This window comes from Cyprinus carpio, chromosome A6 (assembly GCF_018340385.1).
Source record: "Cyprinus carpio isolate SPL01 chromosome A6, ASM1834038v1, whole genome shotgun sequence".
NCBI classification, from domain to species: domain Eukaryota; kingdom Metazoa; phylum Chordata; class Actinopteri; order Cypriniformes; family Cyprinidae; genus Cyprinus; species Cyprinus carpio.
Window position 1 is genome coordinate 19,810,041 of NC_056577.1, and position 20,993 is coordinate 19,831,033.

General features: G+C 34.8%; 1 protein-coding gene across 1 annotated transcript in view; it reads right to left on the minus strand.

Annotated features, from left to right (window-relative positions):
• Positions 1–20,993, minus strand: part of LOC109088960 (leucine-rich repeat-containing protein 7-like) — a 108,850-nt gene that overhangs the window by 74,578 nt on the left and 13,279 nt on the right. Inside the window, exon 2 of the mRNA XM_042758311.1 lies at positions 17,781–18,055. The gene's annotated coding sequence lies outside the window, so the exon portion shown is untranslated. The remainder of the gene's footprint in view (positions 1–17,780; positions 18,056–20,993) is intronic.

The following is a 20,993-nucleotide window of genomic DNA, read 5'->3' on the forward strand; positions in this document are numbered from 1 at the left end:
TCTCCAAATATCTTCTTTTATGTTCCACAGAAAAATATAATACAATTTTTAAACAATATGGGAGAGAGTAAATTATGTATGAATTTTATTTTATTTTTGGGTGAACATCTCTTTGACACCTCACAACAAATCGAAAAAATATTCTTCATTATTCAGAATTTTAAAAAATATCAACCAAAAATAAAAGAAAATGTAGCTTCTAAATAAAAAGAAAATGTTACATTGAAAGAAAATGTAGTTTCTAAACTTAGCATCAGTCTTGAACATGCTTTAGGCCTCCACTATGCAAATTAAGCATCTAACATGCACCTTTCTAATGCTCAGATGTAAATACTTTATATGTCTGTAAGCCATGCAGGCTTAAGTTGTACAATGCTGACAAACACTGGGCTAATTTGCATGTTTTTTATTTATTTATTTATTTGGTTCCATAAAAATCCCCACTGAGATATTCAAGTATTGACTACTTCATTAAAGATCTGCACAGCCCATCTCTATCTTCTGGGTCCCTTTAGTGCTTAGATCAGGATCTTGGCATAGCACCTCAGCGAGAAGCTTTATGTCATCTCAGTTTCATAAGACTGTCAAATCAGCTAACTGAAGTGAACACTCTGAAGTGACAGTGAAATTTACCTGCTACTGAAATATATTACACACCCAGAGATCTGTCTCTTTATTCTTTCACCTTATTTTACCTAACAGACATTCTTTTGAATGCAGTAGAACAGAACATATCAATAAAATGACACTAAATATGCCAGTTTAGTCAAACACAAGAGAAACCATTAAAAAAGGGGGAAGAATATTAATGTATCAGTTTATCAGGAACAGGGAGATTAATGATCTTTTTACATCCTTTAACATTCATATTATTTCATTTATATTACTGTTATTTTTAATTCATCAAACTAGAATCAAGGCTCCTAAAATTATATGGTTACAATACCGCTAACCTCCATAGGCGAAAAATGATATAATGGTTGTAAAATTGAACAAGAAAGTGATGTTTGCGAGTTTTAAACTGATCAAACCATTTAAAATAACCAAACCATTCCTTACATGAAACACTAAATATCTTTTAGCGATATTGATAAGAATATATATATATATATATTCCTCTCTAATATAGAACCAGCAAAGCAGTACTCTACACTTTCATCAAAGGTATTTGTTATCCTGCTCAGCATTCATATCCAATCATTTCCAGTGATCTTCAATTATGAGCAAACAGATTATTTTTGGAGGTGAAAAAGAAAGTGAACTTTTTACAGAAGAGTAATTAAAAGAATTCAGACCCATGATAATATATAGATTCTAAGGGAGTTGATCATAATTAATCCCAATGTCTATTTCCACTACACTCTCCACTTTCCATTCAAACACTCAGCCTCCTGCTCTTCACATAATAAAGTATTTAGTGATTATTAAGATGATTCATAAGTGAAATAGATTGGGACATACAGGGGGAAGATACACATATTTTGTCATTTCTATCAGGGAAACAAGTAAATAATCCACACTATACATTCAATGTAGTAAACAAAATGCTGTTCAATGTTCTCAGGACAATGGTGTCATTGAGGATAATTATTTGTTATACTTTTGTGCTTCATTATTGTTTGAAATTCTATTTAAAAAGCCTTTAATAGGCTGTTTAATGGTAGATTGTGTGATAGTTTACCCTATGTAGTGTGACAAAATGCCCTGTTATTGGGGTTGACCTATGTAAAAGGTAGGCTATCCTTTGTTCTGGGAAATATACACTGAACAAAAATATAAACAACACTTTTGTTTTTTCCCCCATTTTCCATGAGCTGAACTCAAAGATCTAAGACTTTTTCTATGTACACAAAAGGCATATTTCTCTCAAATATTGTTCACAAATCTGTCTAAATCTGTGTTAGTGAGCACTTCTCCTTTGGATATTGGCAGGAACTGGAACACGCTGTCGTATACGCCAATCCAGAGCATCCCAAACATTCTCAATGGGTGACATGTCCGGTGGCCATGCAAGAACTGGGATGTTTTCAGCTTCCAGGAATTGTGTACAGATCCTTGCAACATGGGGCCGTGCATTATCATGCTGCAACATGAGGTGATGGTCGTGGATGAATGGCACAACAATGGGCCTCAGGATCTCATCACAGTATCTCTTTGCGTTCAAAATGCCATCAATAAAATACGCCTCCCCATACCATAACCCCACCGTCACCATGGGCCACTCAATCCACAACGTCGACATTAGCAAACCACTCACCCACACGACGCCATACATGCTGTCTGCCATCTGCCCTGTACAGTGAAAACCGGGATTCATCCATGAAGAGAACACCTCTCCAAAGTGCCAGACGCCATCGAATGTGAGCATTTGCCCACTCAAGTCAGTTACGACGACGAACTTCAGTCAGGTAGAGACCCCAATGAGGACGACGAGCATGCAGATGAGCTTCCCTGAGACAGTTTCTGACAGTTTGTGCAGAAATTCTTTGGTTATGCAAACCCATTATTGCAGCAGCTATCCGGGTGGCTGGTCTCAGATGATCTTGGAGGTGAAGATGCTGGATGTGGAGGTCCTGGGCTGGTGTGGTTACACGTGGTCTGCGGTTGTGAGGCCAGTTGGATGTACTGCCAAATTCTCTGAAACCCCTTTGGAGACGGCTTATGGTAGAGAAATGAACATTCATTTCACGGGCAACAGCTCTGGTGGACATTCCTGCAGTCAGCATGCCAATTGCACGCTCCCTCAAAACTTGCGACATCTGTGGCATTGTGCTGTGTGATAAAACTGCACATTTTAGATTGGCCTTTTATTGTAGCCAGTCTAAGGCACACCTGTGCAATAATCTGGCTGTCTAATCAGCATCTTGATATGCCACACCTGTGAGGTGGATGGATTATCTCGGCAAAAGAGAAGTGCTCACTAACACAGATTTAGACAGATTTGTGTACAATATTTGAGAGAAACAGGCATTTTGTGTACATAGAAAAAGTCTTAGAGTTCAGCACATGAAAAATGGGGGCAAAAACAAAAGTGTTGCGTTTATAATTTTGTTCAGTGTAGGTAAAAATTTTTTATTCAGTATACTTTTACGGTGCTTTTTGTCCTTTTTGGAAACAAAAGATATGTTGAAATGACATGGAAAAAATTATGACATTTTTGTGTGAAAGTACAGAAAAGTTTAAAGCCAACATAAATCAGGGTCAAAAGGGAGTTTCTTAGACCTTACATAAAGCTTTAACTTTCTACCCAAACCATAATAATGTCTTCTAATTACTCTTTCTTTCATTATTTAGGGTAAAAACCTACACATGTGGGTAAAAACTTTGTAGCCAAGACTTTTATGTGCCTAAACAGTAACATCCACAAGAGTCAAAGGTGTGACAGAGATGTACACAAACAAAACACATATCAGTCAGTTCCATTGTGTGTTAGATGACTTCAATAAAGACATGAGCACACACATTAACATTTACAGGTGCTGGTCATATAATTAGAATATCATCAAAAAGTTGATTTATTTCACTAATTCCATTCAAAAAGTGAAACTTGTATATTATATTCACTCATTACACACAGACTGATATATTTCAAATGATTATTTCTTTTAATTTTGATGATTATAACTGACAACTAAGGAAAATCCCAAATTCAGTATCTCAGAAAATTAGAATATTACTTAAGACCAATACAAAGAAAGGATTTTTAGAAATCTTTGGGGCTCCTTTTGCCTGAATTTCTGCAGCAATGCGGCATGACATGGAGTCGATCAATCTGTGGCACTGCTCAGGTGTTATGAGAGCCCCGGTTGCTCTAATAGTGGCCTTCAGCTCTTCTGCATTCTTGGGTCTGGCATATCGCATCTTCCTCTTCACAATACCCCATAGATTTTCTGTGGGGTTAAGGTCAGGTGAGTTTGCTGGCCAATTAAGAACAGGGATACCATGGTCCTTAAACCAGGTACTGGTAGCTTTGGCACTGTGTGCAGGTGCCAAGTCCTGTTGGAAAATTAAATCTGCATCTCTATAAAGTTGGTCAGCAGCAGGAAGCATGAAGTGCTCTAAAGCTTCCTGGTATACGGCTGCGTTGACCTTGGACCTCAGAAAACACAGTGGATCAACACCAGCAGATGACATGGCACCCCAAAACATCCCTGACTGTGGAAACTTTACACTAGACCTCAAGCAACATGGATTGTGTGCATCTCCTCTATTCCTCCAGACTCTGGGACCCTGATTTCCAAAGGAAATGCTAAATTTACTTTCATCAGAGAACATAACTTTGGACCACTCAGCAGCAGTCCAGTCCTTTTTGAAGCGAGACGCATCTGACGCTGTCTGTTATTCACGAGTGGCTTGACACAAGGAATGCGACAGCTGAAACCCATGTCTTGCATATGTCTTTGTGTAGTGGTTCTTGAAGCACTGACTCCAGCTGCAGTCCAATCTTTGTGAATATCCCCCACATTTTTGAATGGGTTTTGTTTCACAATCCTCTCCAGGGTGCGGTTATCCCTATTGCTTGTACACTTTTTTCAACCACATCTTTTCCTTCCCTTCGCCTCTCTATTAATGTGCTTGGACACAGAGCTCTGTGAACAGCCAGCCTCTTTTGCAATGACCTTTTGTGTCTTGCCCTCCTTGTGCAAGGTGTCAATGGTCATCTTTTGGACAACTGTCAAATCAGCAGTCTTCCCCATGATTGTGTAGCCTACAGAACTAGACTGAGAGACCATTTAAAGGCCTTTGCAGGTGTTTTGAGTTAATTAGCTGATTAGAGTGTGGCACCAGGTGTCTTCAATATTGAACCTTTTCACAATATTCTAATTTTCTGAGATACTGAATTTGGGATTTTACTTAGTTGTTGTTATAATCATCAAAATTAAAAGAAATAAACATTTGAAATATATCAGTCTGTGTGTAATGAATGAATATAATATACAAGTTTAATTTTCTGAATGGAATTAGAGAAATAAATCAACTTTTTGATGATATTCTAATTATATGACCAGCACCTGTATGCATTTAGCAGACGCTTTTATCCAAAGTGACTTACAGTGCAATCAGGCTAACATTTTTTACCTAACATGTGTTCCCTGGGAATCGAACCCACAACCTTTTGCACTGCTAATGCAATGCTCTACCACTGAGCCACAGGAAGACAATAAAGGGTCATAACCTTAAACCACAGCCATTCAACAGCAAAACATGAGCATTTTTGTTATTAATGATGACCACTGAGTATTGCTCATGGATTTTCCACTCTCCCTGCAAACATCCTGTATCTTTTACAGCACTTTCTGGACCCGCAGGTGTGTCTGGACACTACTTCCCTCTTCCACTCACTAAGGTGAAAATACTTTTGTTCAAAAATAAAGGCCCCCCGAGGCTCTTTACTGCTATTCCAAAATGGCCGTCTTCATTCCCCACCATTTCCTTCCGAAAATATCAGAAAAAAACTGATTGTTTGTGAAGAGACATTGCAGTCATAACAACTCAATTTCACCTTTCCTTGGTGTCACACAACATCATAATACAGAGGGAGAAAAAACAGAAAGGGGAAAAATGCACTCAGCACCCAGTGTGAAACTAAAATGACCCTTTATTTTCCAAAATGTTTCAACTTAGTCAAAAAAACTCTCTCATGATTTCTGTCTTGAATAAAGTGTATTCTTCAGCATAATTTCACTGAGGTCAAATGCCATTGGTCCTTGTGTCACATGGCTCTGAAAGTTCAAGTTGTGAAAATATACCTGCAGTAGCAACAGTGGTGTCATTTCACTTAAACATATGTGCTGTCTTTGTGCCAAAGGTGCATTGCTGTTTATCTGTCCTAAGAATACCAATTTATTTTTGCAATGAAAATGTTTTTTACTGACTTTTTTTTCCTTTCTTTTTGCTAAGGAAGTAATGCTAGCAAACTAGTCACATAGCCACATAGCCGAGCACCGATGCTAATAACTTTAAAAGGAAAATCTTTTCCTGTCAATATTTTTTTTTTCTTATTAAAAGCAATATTTTCTATTCACAAAAAAAGGCCTGATAGTGTGGCAGACCTGAGCATATCTAATGATGAAAGGTATGTCTACATATCCTAAAACAGAAATATTTGTCAACACCTGAGAATACATTGTGATGACATGCCTATTTATCCTTTATGCAGGTGTAAATGTGCAGACTCAGAGAGTTTCCAAAATACAGTCACTATCTAATGTTCCATTACACAGGCTTGACAACAGAATTCTATTATATCAAGGCCAAGCAGGAGACACTATACATCTTATTAAATGAAATGCACAATTGAAAAGAAAGATCATATTTATACTGTCTATGTAAAGCTTCTGAAGCACAATTCTGCACCTCATCTGAAGCGGGAATCTCAACCCTGCAACACTATTTGTGCTTAGCTTCCCTGTGGGCTCTCTGTTGCCATAGCAACCTCCTTCTCTCCATTCTTTCTGGGTGAGAGCTGAGGAGATGGATAAAGTGCCTGAAGAGGAAGTGTAGGACAACAGGATTAAGAACTAGGTCCAGCTCCTTCAATCAGAGCAAAACAATTACAAAAAGGATGGCAACTTTTGTCAGCTAAGCACATTTTCCACAAAGACAAAGGCACTGACCAAAAATGACCAAACTGACCAAAAATGGCTGAATTACAATAGACATTCGGTGTAATATACAGTATATGTATATATCATTTATTTTACCAAAACACAAAATAGTAATATTGTGGAATGTTATTGCAATTTAAGATAACTGTTTTTATTTTAATACATTTTAAAATGTGATTTATTCTTGTAATGGCAATGTGAATTTTCAGCAGCCATTACTCCTGTCTTCAGTGTCACACAATCCTTTTAGAAATCATTAGAATATGCTGATTTGGTGTTTAAAAAACAGCTCCTATTATTAGCAATGTTTGAAACATTGTACATTGATGTGGAAACTGTGATAAACTACCATTCAAAAGTTTGGAGTAAGATATATTTTAATATATATTTTAAAATATATTTAAATGGAAGCCAATTATTTTAAATTGTAATAATATTTTACAATACTACTTTTTTTACTGTATTTTTTTATCAAATAAATGCAGCCTTGGTGAGCATAAAATACTTTCAAAAACATGAAAAATCTGAATTATTCTAAACTTTTGACCCTTAGTTTCTATATATAAAGCAAAATTAAAATTTCTAGTTTTTTAAAAAAAAGTCATTCAAATCTAATGTACACTGGACATACTGGGAAAAAAAAAGTTACTGAGATTGTTGTACCCCTGATTACTCACCTAATATCACACATTATATGGAGCAGGTGTCACAACAACTGTAAAGTTTAACTCTTTTCCACAAGAATATCATCATCTTTCAGTCTGTCAGTATTTACAATTCACATGCACACTGCCTTTTAAGTAACAGGTTATCTTTTATGGTATATTTTCTCTCTCTTTTTATTATGTTTTATGTTACACAACACATAGATGCACTCTGAAGCTAACATTGTGATTTGTCCCTTCAGGTGGGGCTAGTTTCCAGTACAATGTTAACATACAGTACTAGTTGAACAGATGCATGTTTGTGTCAGATCAGCTTGTGTAACAGATGGCATGAATGTAACATGGAATCCTGAGGCCCAAAGCAAGAATTGCAACACAATATAATTCACCTTTACTGAACTGAATTGGACAACTGCATGGGGCCAAATGGATTTAAATGCAAACAAATGTTTTCTGCATAACCACATATCTCTCCTAATCGCAGCTGTCTGAGGCAGACTGGTTAATCACTTGTCTGCCTGGCAGGGCAATTCTATTTGGCAAATCTATGCTTAAAATATTCCAAGAACTGTCTCTGGGGTGCTCCAAGCCACTGTCTTCCCGTCTCCTTTGTTACTGTTTAATTATTAGCCAGAAATCACTCCAGACAGGAAACAGGATTAGCCTTTCAAACCTACGGTCTGTCAAACCAAACATCTGATCTGATTTGTCTGGATGAGAGTAATGGATGTACCAGAAACTGAATATCTTTTGAAAGGCACGAATAATGACAGCAAAATGGAGAACAAAATCTATCCAAAAATACAAAAACATTTTTTTTTCAACAAGCACAAGAATAAAACAAAAATGGACATTTTTAAATATTTAAATATAATAATAAATTCAAATCAGATAGCCGTGTTGTGATGTACTTTAATTGTGCCCAGAAATCCAAACTTGTTAAGAGTGACACTACATCAAGTCATACATGTTTTTATTCCCGTTTTCTTTGCTTTTTAAAATAGCGTTAATGTTTTAAAGCAGACTGCACATAGTAGTGTTTTGTTTATGAATGAAACAGTGTTTTAGATCAAATTGTTTAAGTGAACAAATTGTAAATGAATGGTTGTTTTTTGTAAGGTGCTTGAATGCTCTTTCTTGAGTCTCTTAAAAGATTTGTACAGATGTGGCATTTCATAAAGAGTACTAAGACTTTTTTCGATCATGAACAACTCTGCCATAAGCATCATTTAAGCAGCATAGGCAGCATTTAATTCACATACATTAGCTTTATTTTCCATCAAGATGGAAATAAAATAATTTACAAATAATTCTGTATAATAACAATAATCTAAAATGTGATCAGTGATCCAAATATACCCCTAAAAAACACTAAAAACACAAAGTTAAAGGTCAACCATGTACAGGAAAGCATTGATAAATTGGTAAAGCTTGACTTGACTGAACAAATTTAGACATTCAAAATTTCTATTATATCATTTTAGACAAACATTTCTTAAACTATGTGACAAAATGACAAAAAACTTGCTCAAACATTTGGCTCAAACCAACAGTTTGAATGGGCATGACGAATCTGCTGTTAATCCGTCAGCAGGGAAACTGTAATGTTAATCAGATATTTTATATAAAATGTCCCTTTTCAGAACCCAAACACAGTACAACCCTGGATTCTGTAAGAAGTAATCAGTAGAGAAAAAGTTTACAGATATTTCCTTTAACCCTCAAACTCTATAAAATGTGTAATTCAAAAGACAAGTACAATACCTGTGAAAAATCAATATGGAAGATTCCTTCATATTAACACAGCACATTAGACCCTATTTTTACAGACTTTTTAGTACATGCATTCATACGTCATGTGACGTGTTGACTTGAGGGCCCTGCCACACTCAGTGCAGTACATTTGGTGTCATGAAATAGTAATATGCTAAGCAAACATCTTTTTCTATGCAACAGAGAATCTCTAGAGTTTTTTATAAAGACCACTGCTCTGTTGCACCATGATGCAAGAAAAAAAGATATTTCTTTGGATCAGCTCTTAAGCCATTTTCAACAGAACATGGAGTGTCATGGGAAATTTATCTGTTCTGCTACTGAGAGATGGTCCTTTGTTGATAAAATCGCTTTCAAATTCATAAGTTTGAATAAGAATAAAAGGCAAGATTTGAATGTATTTAATTTCAACTGATCCTTCCATTCTTTCTCCAGTGTAAAATGTAAAAACTACAGGGATCCTCTTGACTAAATGAAATGCAATTATTTTTAACTATGCATTATCTCATCTTACATAACATTAAACACACTGAAAGCAACACTGTTCAGGTCCTGAGATCCTCAACTTGATGTTATATCCACTCGGATAAGCACAGGGGATCGCCTCATTGTGACAGACTGGATATGTGCTGCCATGCTGGTATAATGAAGGTTTGACTACAAGCAAGCCACAGGCCTCACCAGCAATCCTGAGACTGTGCCAGCCTCAGCAAGAGATAGGGAAGTGTGAAACCTCAGTCAGGAGTGCTGATGATGAGAAAACTCTCAAATAACTCTCACATAATCATCAAACACAGAGAGACTTGTATTGAGAACAAAACTCTGATTTTAGTGATTCTTGAACTCTGAGCACTCTTTGTATGGACGCAATAATTTTGACATTATATTTTGATATAAACTGGCAATCCTGAGAAGAAAAAAAAAGTCAGAATTGTGAGATGTTAACTCACAGTTCTGAGAAGTCAGACTTGTGAGATAAAATTATCTTTTTTTGAAGTCTAAATGATGCCACTGACAGCTAATCATAATTTGCATAAATATATATGTAAATAATTTTCACACTAATGTTTTATGATTAGTTCACTCCTGAGTTTAAAATGTTAATATTTTATGTTGCATTTTCATATTTTAACATATAAATTCTGAGTTTAAATGGTAAAACAATAAAATATTCTGATATAAAATATGAAAAGGAAAAGAATCATAAAAGCATGTAAATGAAGTTTCTAAAACAGTTAACTGTGACTTTATAACAAGCAAGCTAGCTTAATACTAGTTGACTAATTTAATATAAAAACAAAAATCTAGTAACATTTTTCTTACTAAAAAAAATAAACAACAACAACAATCCCTTGTATATAAAAGTGCCATAATAAAAAAAAATCCTTGTAAATTAACTTTAATATTTTAATTGTATGCACTTACTATTTATTTATCTGTTATAATGGTATGAACTGAACCTGGTTTACATATCTGAACCTGGCAGAAAGGTTTAGGTATTCATGGTACCATGGAAACATTGTGGGATGTCATGGAGACAATCCAAGTGGAATGTCATGGAAACATTATGAAGGAGAACAGGATTGAACCACACAAATCTCATCTAGCCGTAGATATGAGAATTATGTAATGTTAAAAACACAATTTGCTTTTTTTCTAAGCCATTTCAAAAGCTTAAGTTGTGCACAGAATATTTTATTTCATGGCCCAAAGATGTTTTTTATTACCCTATATGATTGCATTACACAGCCCTCCAACTTTTTTAATTATCATGATAAGAAAATACATGCCTACAACAAAAAGAGATTACGCTGAGATAGAGTGAAAAATTAATGACCTTCCAAATAGAAGCTCGATTCATGACATGCATGTATGTTTATGTAAGCATTACATTTCCTGACTTTAATGAATTTCCTTTGTTTATGAATCTCAATAATGTGTCAATCAACGGACTGATCAGGAGAAGAGTCATTATGAGACCTTACTCACAAGAAGTAACAGACACAGAGACTGGTAAGGCTTGAGAGTGGGTGTCTGAGAGGAAGAAGGAGGGCTGACTGCAGGAACTAGTGTTACACCACCTACCACACTGCCTCTTCAGGGACTCCAAGCTTTCTCTCCTGTCCACGCTGCTGAGGTGTAGCTATGCTCCATCTGCCGCTGTTGCCATGGCAACAAGTCCCACTGATCTACATAAGACCGTGGAGGGAGATCTGTTCGTCTGATCTATTAGCATGACTCAACGGCATCTTCATCTTTGCCAGCCCCGAAGCCAGTCATTTTGGAAATATGACTGAATGTAATTAGGGTGACCTCTGAGTGGAAGCAATCCATTAACAATACATTTTCTTTCAATGTAAAATCAAGTTTTCACTCTTCTCATTTGAAATTTGTTGTTAAAAATGAACACAAGTTCTGGTCCTAAAGCAACTATTTCGGTCAAAGTGTTCGGCAGACACAGTCAAACATCAAGTATGTTGTAAGGCAATTTAAAAAAAATAATTTTAACTGTAAAATACTGTAAAAATGCTACAGTAAATTCATGTTAATTGGTTAAATTTAGGTTATGATGGCTGTCAGTATATGTTAAAGCTACAAAACATGATGTGGGTTTACGGTTTAAAATATTTTTAGTTATTTTTGTATTTTATTATTTTATTTATTGTGTTATTTTATTTATTTTTATTGCAAATTACAGTTCTGAAAAATGTACAGGTTGTTTATTAAATATGTTTAACTTTTTGCTGTATTTTACAGAATTAATTTGGCTTTTACAATTATTATTATTTTTTTATTTTTTTTTGTACATATTTTTACATTGTATAAATAAACTGGGGCATATATAAAATTGTGAATTGTGAATTTTAATTGTGAATGATCAAAAAAGAATATACTTTAAAATTTCATGACATCTAAATCAAATTATTGTCATATGTATGCCATCATAATTGGCATTTATATATGGGGAAATGTACTGTACTTCTTGAAGTTCTTCAAAATGTGACAGTCTGAAGACCATTCTTGAAACATGTCTGTAACAAATGACACGTAAGCTGTAGGCTAAGTGCTAGCAGGGAGCTGTCATTCTCAAAAGTAGTGTATAAAATAAGTAAATGGAATCATTATAATTGCATAATTTGATACATAGAGCACTGCAATACTCCAGACAATAGAATTAGGCTGTGATAAATAGTCCACTGAAGGAAAGTTGTAGATAACCCCCCTTGCAATGACACTCAACATCAGCAGAATGGGAAATAACATTAATACATGAAAAACTAACAAGGTAAACAAGAGGTCTTAAATACTTGTCCAAGGGGAACACATGACAAAATCAACCAATGAGAAAATGACAGACGCAACCAAGAAACCAGTCAGAACCATAGACTGTATAAAAACATGAGCGTAGTGTCCGTGACGTCACCCAGCGATTCCTGAAGAGCGTTTTTGAAGCTCAAAGTGGGCAGAGCGGGCCGTCGCCATCTTGGCAGCGCTTCACCGTGCGTCACTCCCAGATAATTGAAAATGGGCAAAAAGGCGGGAGGTGGTCGCTGAAGCCACGCCCACCTAGCTTGATGGCAGTGTCAGCAGCGGCAATCCACATGTCACTCAAGTGGCCACACCTTAATTATGCACAACTTTAAAACTTAATATAATTTAAACGGAGGAGTTATAAAAAAAAATCACACCCCTCACAGTTGTCATGAAGGGCAAAATTAGCTATATAGACCAAAATAATTTTTTGAACCAGGCTGTATTCATGTTTTTTTTCTGCTGTAAAGTTTTATCATTTTAACATGGGGAGGTCTATGGGATTGACTCCCTTTTGCAGCCAGCCTCTAGTGGCCAGGTGACGAATTACAGTTTAAGTCACTTCTTTGTTGGCTTCACAAGAGAGAGTGGGAGGTTGCCGCTTGGTCAGAACATAACATACAGACGAGGGTATCACATGACATGACCAAATGAGGAGCAAGGAAACACATCACAAACAGGAACCATGACAGAGAATAACAAAATAAAAGACATGAAAACCTAAATGTGAACAAAACCCAAAACAGACGTGGCATAGTCCCACTCACAAGGAGTCTGAAAATAAAAGCTAAAGCACATTTAGCCACAGTTCTGTCTGCACTATTCATGCAGAGAAACAGTTTGTTTTATTAACAATATAATTTCTGAAATTTTATCATCCCAAAAATGAGATCTTAATATATTATCTAGACCTAAATCTTTATATGTAGGAGAGTGTTGTAACATTATAGTGTAACTAGTATAGGTAATTAGTATAACCAATCAGGATAACCAATTAGAAAAGAGCTACAGAGGATGATCATGACCACCACAGGTGACAGTGCAAGTGTAAATTTGTGGCGGGGGGGGGTATATCATGGCTATTATTATCATATTATTATTAATTAATAAGTATGACTTTTATAAAGAAAATTATATCAAACTTTGCGACACAGCACAAAAAAACCTATGAATTACAGACATTGAAACTACAATGTGCTCCCTGAACTCCCCTCCAAGAACAGTGCATACTGACCTCAAACTAGACAACTGTTATATCTGAAGTGGCGGCAGAAAAGGAACATTTGTAAAAGCTGCATGATATACCTTGGAATTTCTGTTGTAGAATCAATACTGCATAATGCTTTCTTTCTGAAATTTGATGTTAGTTTGTTTGTTGCTGGTCCAAAACGTTCTAACGCGGTATAGTGACCAACTTGGGCCATACAAAAATGTTATAAAAATCAAACATTGAATTCTATTAAAGGACTAGTTTACCCAGAAATGAAAATTTGCTGAAAATTTACTCCATTCAAGATGTAGATGAGTTTGTTTCTTCATCAGAACAGGTTTGGAGAAATTTAGCATTACATCACTTGCTCACCAATAGATCCTCTGTAGTGAATGGGTGCCGTCAAAATGAGAGATCAAACAGCTCATAAAAATATCACAATAATCCAAAAATAATCTACATGACTCCAGCCCATCTATTAACCTCTTATGAAGTGAAAAGCTGTGTGTTTGTAGGAAACAAATCCACTAAGATATTTTAACCTTAAACCATTGCTTCTGGACAAAATACCATAATCCATAATAACACTTTTTTTGAGTGAAAAAGTCCCTGATCGGTTATCCTCTCACATCAAAGTATTTGCATATTGGTTCAGAACTTCTCTGGACTTTTTTAAGCTAATAAATGGTGCTTGTCGGAAGCAATGATTTGAATATGTCTTGATGGATTAACACTTCACAAGATGCTAATTGATGCAATGATGAAACAAACACATCTACATCTTGGAGAGTGAGCACATTTTCAGAATTTTCTGACATTTTTGGGGCAACTATTCATTTAATAAGGCACAACACTATGTAGAATGAGTAACATGAATTAGGCTGAATAGGAAAAACGTACAATATTGGTTTCTAAGTGTCTCTTCAATAGTTCACCACTTAAAACACACTCCAGTATGGTGGCAAACCATGTTTATAATTCTTACAAGGGAACTGTATGTAATGTAGGTGAAATAATAAATGTTTTGTTTTTCTTAAGGATGAGATTGAGTGCCTATGCTGGCATCTACCTAATTTGGCCAGCTTCTACCAAATGCCAGATGAATTTGTGCCAAAATACTATGTGAAGTACTTCACATTCATTTCAGCATCACTATTAACACAAGATATAACTACTGTAGGCTGATTGAGCAGCCAATAGTGACACAGCTCTTAACCTTACTGTCTGAATTTCCACTGGATTATAATGAAGATTCAGAGTGGGTGGGAGTTTGATCAATTGCATTACATTTTTCTTAAGATTTCCATCTCCAGAGAGCTGTTCCCTCTAACTCACTGCTTTCACCCAGTTACCCCGTCATTAATCTACACTTTGGATCTTCCATAATGTAGTTTCCCATTAGTACAAAGGCCAACAGGACAAGAGTCAGGAAATCCCCATCTGAAAGAGATAAACCTTCTACCCTTCTGTTTTTTTTCCTGATAAACAGTCAACATCTAAATTAATCACATACAAAAAAAAAAAAATAAAAAGTAGTCCAACAAAATAATTAAAGTAAAAATAAGCAATCAGACATGTAACTAGTCGCCCAGGACAATAAGTAATCTAACAGTGTTCTTTCAGTGAATTAAAGGTTTGATAAGCCTTTTCTTGGCTAGACTGACACCTGTTGTACAACCAATTAGAGCATTCTGAGAAACAAACTGTCCCAAATATCACATTAGCAACATGTAACCTCAGCTCTTAAAGGGATAGTTCACCCGAAAATGAGAATTACACCAAGATTTACTCTCACCCTTATGCCATGTGTATATAACTTTCTTCTTTCAGACGAATACAGTTTGAGTTATATTAAAAAATGTCCTGGTCCTTTCAAGCTTTATAATGCCAGTGAATGAGGGTTAAGATTTTGAAGCCCAAAAAACTGCCTCCATCCAACATAAAAAGTTCTCCACATGGCTCCGGGGGGTTAATAAAAGCAACGCATTTGTGTAAGAAAAATATAACTATTTAAAAATTTTGTAAACCACCATTCACTGCCATTATAAAGCTTGAAAGAGCCAAGACATTTTTAATATAACTCAGGTCGTATTCATCTGAAAGACGAAAGTCAAATACACCTAGGACGGCTTGAGGGTGAGTAAATCATGGGGTAATTTTCTTTTTTGGTTGAACTATCCCTTTAAAGACCAAAAAAGCAGTCTTGACCAACTTAAATGGATATATGCACAAAACATGCACACTTTGAATAAAAAGGCAGGATTACGGTGTTTATAAGCAGAGCAAAATAGATGGAAAAACATGGAAACCTTCACCTGATAAATTAATACAGTTTAAGCATTTTAGACTGTTGTAATCTTAGGCATAATTGGTGTACGATTGCGCATCACTGTAAAATGAATACTCTGTCAGAACGTACATGACTCAACAAAAACATCAGCAGTATAGTCTCACAAGGATTCAGGAGAATGTGTGTCAAAAATGAAAGCATGGTGAATTCAGCATGATTTCATTCCAACCTGACATCTCTCTTCTCTTCACCAAAGCCAACAGAAGAGAAGGTGCTAATGAGAACACCTTGCTGAATAGCTGAGAGCGAGAAGTGTTCCTGAAGCCATTCATTAGGCCTCTCACAGTGACACTTACTCGTGTAAATCACTCAGACCCAATTTGGTCCATATGAGTAGACTGAGACTCACCCAAAAAAATACATCAAGGAATTTTCACCAAGGGGTCAGGGTTTTGCTGGTTAGTATGGCCCAAATTAGTAGGAATGACAATAGATTTGTGGATGCACAATTTAATGGCATCATATCGGGTATGTCTTTAAATTATATTGGATATATTAGCTGATATTGGATATTTAATTGTACATGTTAATTTACCCTATATTTACATTTAGATTACTTTACCAGCATCTAAAGCTCACTTAAATTGATAATTAAAAACACTAATAAATACATAACACTGTTACATATAATCCTTAGCGAATCTCAAATGAGTATCCATTTTTTCATATTGTACATTATAAAGTTGCGATGCCTAAATTCAGTATTTCCAATGACTTAAGATTTCAGTAATTTATTTTTTATTTACTTCGAAAAAAAACATATTTTTTGTTATATATTTATATAATATTATGTTAGAAAATATTTTTATTGAAGAATTTTAATATCAGCCATTTGTAAGTTATTGGACAAAAAAAATTCACTATTTGCTATTGTTGTCATAATGTTTACTATTTTAACACTGATTGCGGTAAATTACTGTATTAAAAATGTAAATTTCAAAATAACATCTTTTAGGAAAAATTTCTGGTATGGAATTTTTATACTTTTAAAGAATTTTATAGAAAAGATTCTTTATTATAGAATTTTAATATAGGTAAGTTGTCAGACTAAACAGAATTATGGGTTTATCAGTAATGAACTGAATTGTAATGTGAATAAGCAGCCTGTTCATAACAAACTTCACCCTGTTTTACCTCAGAACTACATTAGCAACAATTCATAACTTGTTCTGTTTTGACCCTGCTCTTGTTTCCAACATACATTATTTATTATGAAACTAACAAAATGATCAAATGATCAAATGTAACACAAAATCTCACCACTTTTTCAATAAGAGCAGCTTCAACTAAATAAATAAACAAGTAAATAAAAATGTATCCAGAATTGTCCAGTGTAATAATTTCTATTCTCACCCATCTGTTGTATTCAGTGGAGTTCAGCTACAAACTCAATATTTCTATAGCCCCCAAATCGAAACTGTTGGACAATTGTGTCCAGCTGTTACCAATCTTGATCGCAGGGCAAGGCCAGAATTTAAATGATGGCATTATTTGTCTCACATCCAGACTGCAATAAAGCTCAGTGAACCTATTACAAAAGTCCACTCAACCATTCAACAGACCTCTATGACCTCAGGAAATTATGGAGCCATTTGGATTGTAACGACAGAAGCCATAACTTGTGCAGGAAGAGCAACAGTAACAGGCACAGAACAAAGACCAGCTCAACCACAGCACTTATGATATACTGTACTATTTCCTTCAAACCGCATTCATATTCTTTTTTAAGCATACAAACCCAACCACTGATTTGAAACAGAACAAAGAACATTACGTTCATGAAAGAAAAAGCACAGACAGACAGCACCAGCAGGGTCATTATTAATATATTGCTTTTTTATTCTGCGGTTTTTCACACTTACCAAAGTAGAAATGGAATGACCTTTTGTAGATTTTATTGGCCACTCTCTGTAGAGACTCCCAGAGCAGGCAGGACTTGTGTAGATGATCACTGGTGGGAATAGACAGCCACCCAGTTCATTTGTGTGCAAACACTCACGTTTTCCTCATCTTCAGCCTCCTGTCCAAATCCTGCCAGCCACTAGACTCTGATGGCATTTCCTGTTATATTGCCCATGCTACACTCTCAGTCCTGGCACATTGACCGAAAGAGGCTGCCTCTTGTTTCCAGATACACCTGCAAAACACAGAAAAACAGACATTGTTATTCTTCTTAGCAAATGATTTCAAACTTTACATGCAAAATTGTCTTCAGAGTCGACAGAGTCAAGGAGAAAACACTCCTAATTAACACATATTCAGTATAATTTGTATATGGCATAATTGCAGAATGTGGGCTGAATCCTTTTTTAAAGTCTCTTTTAAAGTTCAGGGTTTGCATTTACACAAGTAAACCATTTGACATTCATAATGTAATGTTTTTTCCTAGTGAAACAGGATATTCAAGAAGAAACAAATGTAGAGTGAAGTCAAGTTTTATACTTTATTTTATTTTATTTATTATATTTACTAGTTATTTGCATATTTACATATTTGCCATTATTGTCATAATCGTTATACATAAAAGTTAACTGCCACAATTTCAGTCTCTGGAGTCATTTTAGAGTGGAGCAAGTTATTTCTTTCTGATTAGAGATTATGATAAATTCTGCTCAATATGACTGAAAAATATGTATTAAAGGAATAGTGGGTAGCCATATAGTTGTATTCCATAGTATTTTTGACAATCTGTTTTCCTGTTTGACACTGTAAAGCTGCTTTGACACAACTAGTATTGTATAAAGCGCTATACGATTTGAGGTAAATGATGACGGAATTTTCATTTTTAGTTGAACTATCCCTTTAAGATTGTGAACCAAATTCCATTTTGATGTCATGTTGACCTGAAAAGTACTGGGTTTGAGAAAATATGGGTCAAGGTCCAAGAACTATCCCTGCACATTTATTTTCTAAATAAGTTTAGGATATAAATCACAAAATCATTTCCATGTGATTTAGCACTGCCGCAAACATACTTTTGGTGGCAAACAGAACAGCTTTTAAGATCAGCATGTGAAAACAGCTCACTATTAAAGTAAACAGATTTATTGCTGCAGGTCAAAACTGCTCTCGGAGATTTAAGATGATGAGCAGTAAATCACATCTGAGGAACTGCATGAGTGAGTGCACCTAAAATAATTAATATCTGGAGCTTACAACAATGATGCAACAATAAAACTAACACTATAAAAACAGAGAGTGGCTATACATGTAGAACAGTGCATTTTATTTCTTCCAACACACGTTATATTTTTTGTACGTATTTATTGTTTGTAATTTACTACATTACTTGCTGATTGCTGTGTTATATGTTCGCACTGCTGTTTCCTGAAGGAACTGTTTTTTTTTCCTGCAATGTGCTAAAATATAATAATAAATCTGACTTTTTGATACAAATAAAATATACATACTTAGTGCATATAATCAATTTTTCCCATTAAGTTGTATTACATCTTAAAAATCTAATAGAATATATGTTGTATAAACTCTTTTGGCCTACATCTACCAGCCCATTCACTGACAATAAACCAGAAATGTGTTCCTTTTTAGGAAAAAAGAATGCCTATAATTAAGCTTTAACACTAATATTATTAAAGTCACACAAAAAAGCTATACTGAGGGTTAGAAAAGTGTCTCACCAAGTAGCATATAATGATAACATTCAAAAGGCTGCATTTATTTGATCAAAAACACAGTAAAAATTTTAATATTATGAAATATTATTACAATTTAAGATAACTATGTTTTTCTATATGAATATATTTTAAAATGTAATTCAATTAAATGAATTTTCAGAAGCCATTGCTCCAGTTTTCAGTGTCACATGATCCTTGTAAAATGATTCTAATAGGATTATTTGGTGCTCAAAAATATTTATTATTATTATCTAAGATTATCAATTATTATTAAAAACAGTACTGCTTAATATTTATTGTGGAAACCCTGATCATTCAAAAGAGCTGCATTGACACTATTTGATATGTAAGAACACTTCTTACCAAATTCTTCTTACAGAAATCTGTTTAATGCATCCTTGCTGAATAAAAAAATTACATTTCTTAAAAAAAAAAAAAAAAAAAAAAAAAAAACTTACTGACCCAAAATTTTGAATACTAATGTATATTTTACTATGAAGATTTATGCAGTTTTTTCAAAATATATTTCACACATTTTTCTTTCTTTCCTTAAAAAAAGAAAAAATATATAACCACAGTTAGTTCTTTTATAGCCCTAATATTAATGTATGTAATAATATTACTTAAATTAAATCATAATTTCTTACAGGTTTAATCAAAAGTAAAATCAAAACCTTTGGTTTGGAATCACAAATATAACTGTATTTCACAATATGTGTCCTTGTATGAATTTTACAATGCATTTATGCCTCTTCAATACACATGATTTCTACTGCATCTAATCAAAGCACTGTCCATACAAGCAGAGCGGGTGTTGTGTTATGACTCACTGGGTGCCAGAGTACAAACCGATCTCAATTCTCCTCAACTCTTCATGTTCTTTTTGAAGTACATGTAATTGTTAACACAGTCAAATTTCACAACTCAGGGACATCACATAATCCCTCTGCAACTATCATTCCTCAAGCCATGTGCCTTGGGTCCCAGGGAGCACAGCTACAAAGCGACTACGGATATGACAGGAAAAGAAGGCTTGATCATTTCTCAATATAAACTAGTCAATGGATCTAAACATACCTTCAAAATGAGGAAGCATGACTCATAGGCATTAGAGATGGAGTTGCGGAAAATCATTGCCAACCTCAGCACAAAGATAAAGGGGATTATGTGAGTGATGCCAGCGACACCCTGCCATGTTGGTGCAACTATTTATAAAGATGCCCTCAAAAATACAAACAAAACACAAAAGCGTCTACTATTTATGTTTGGTGGGGTAAAAAATTAGTAGATGTTAAATTTAGAAGCATGTGGTACTGTCGTAGAATGATTGTAGCAATAATTGACTTATCATTTAAAAAAGGAAAATTCTGTAATTTTTTACTCCTGTCTGACTTTTTCTTATGAGAGACAAAAAAAAGACAATATTTTGAAGAATCTCCA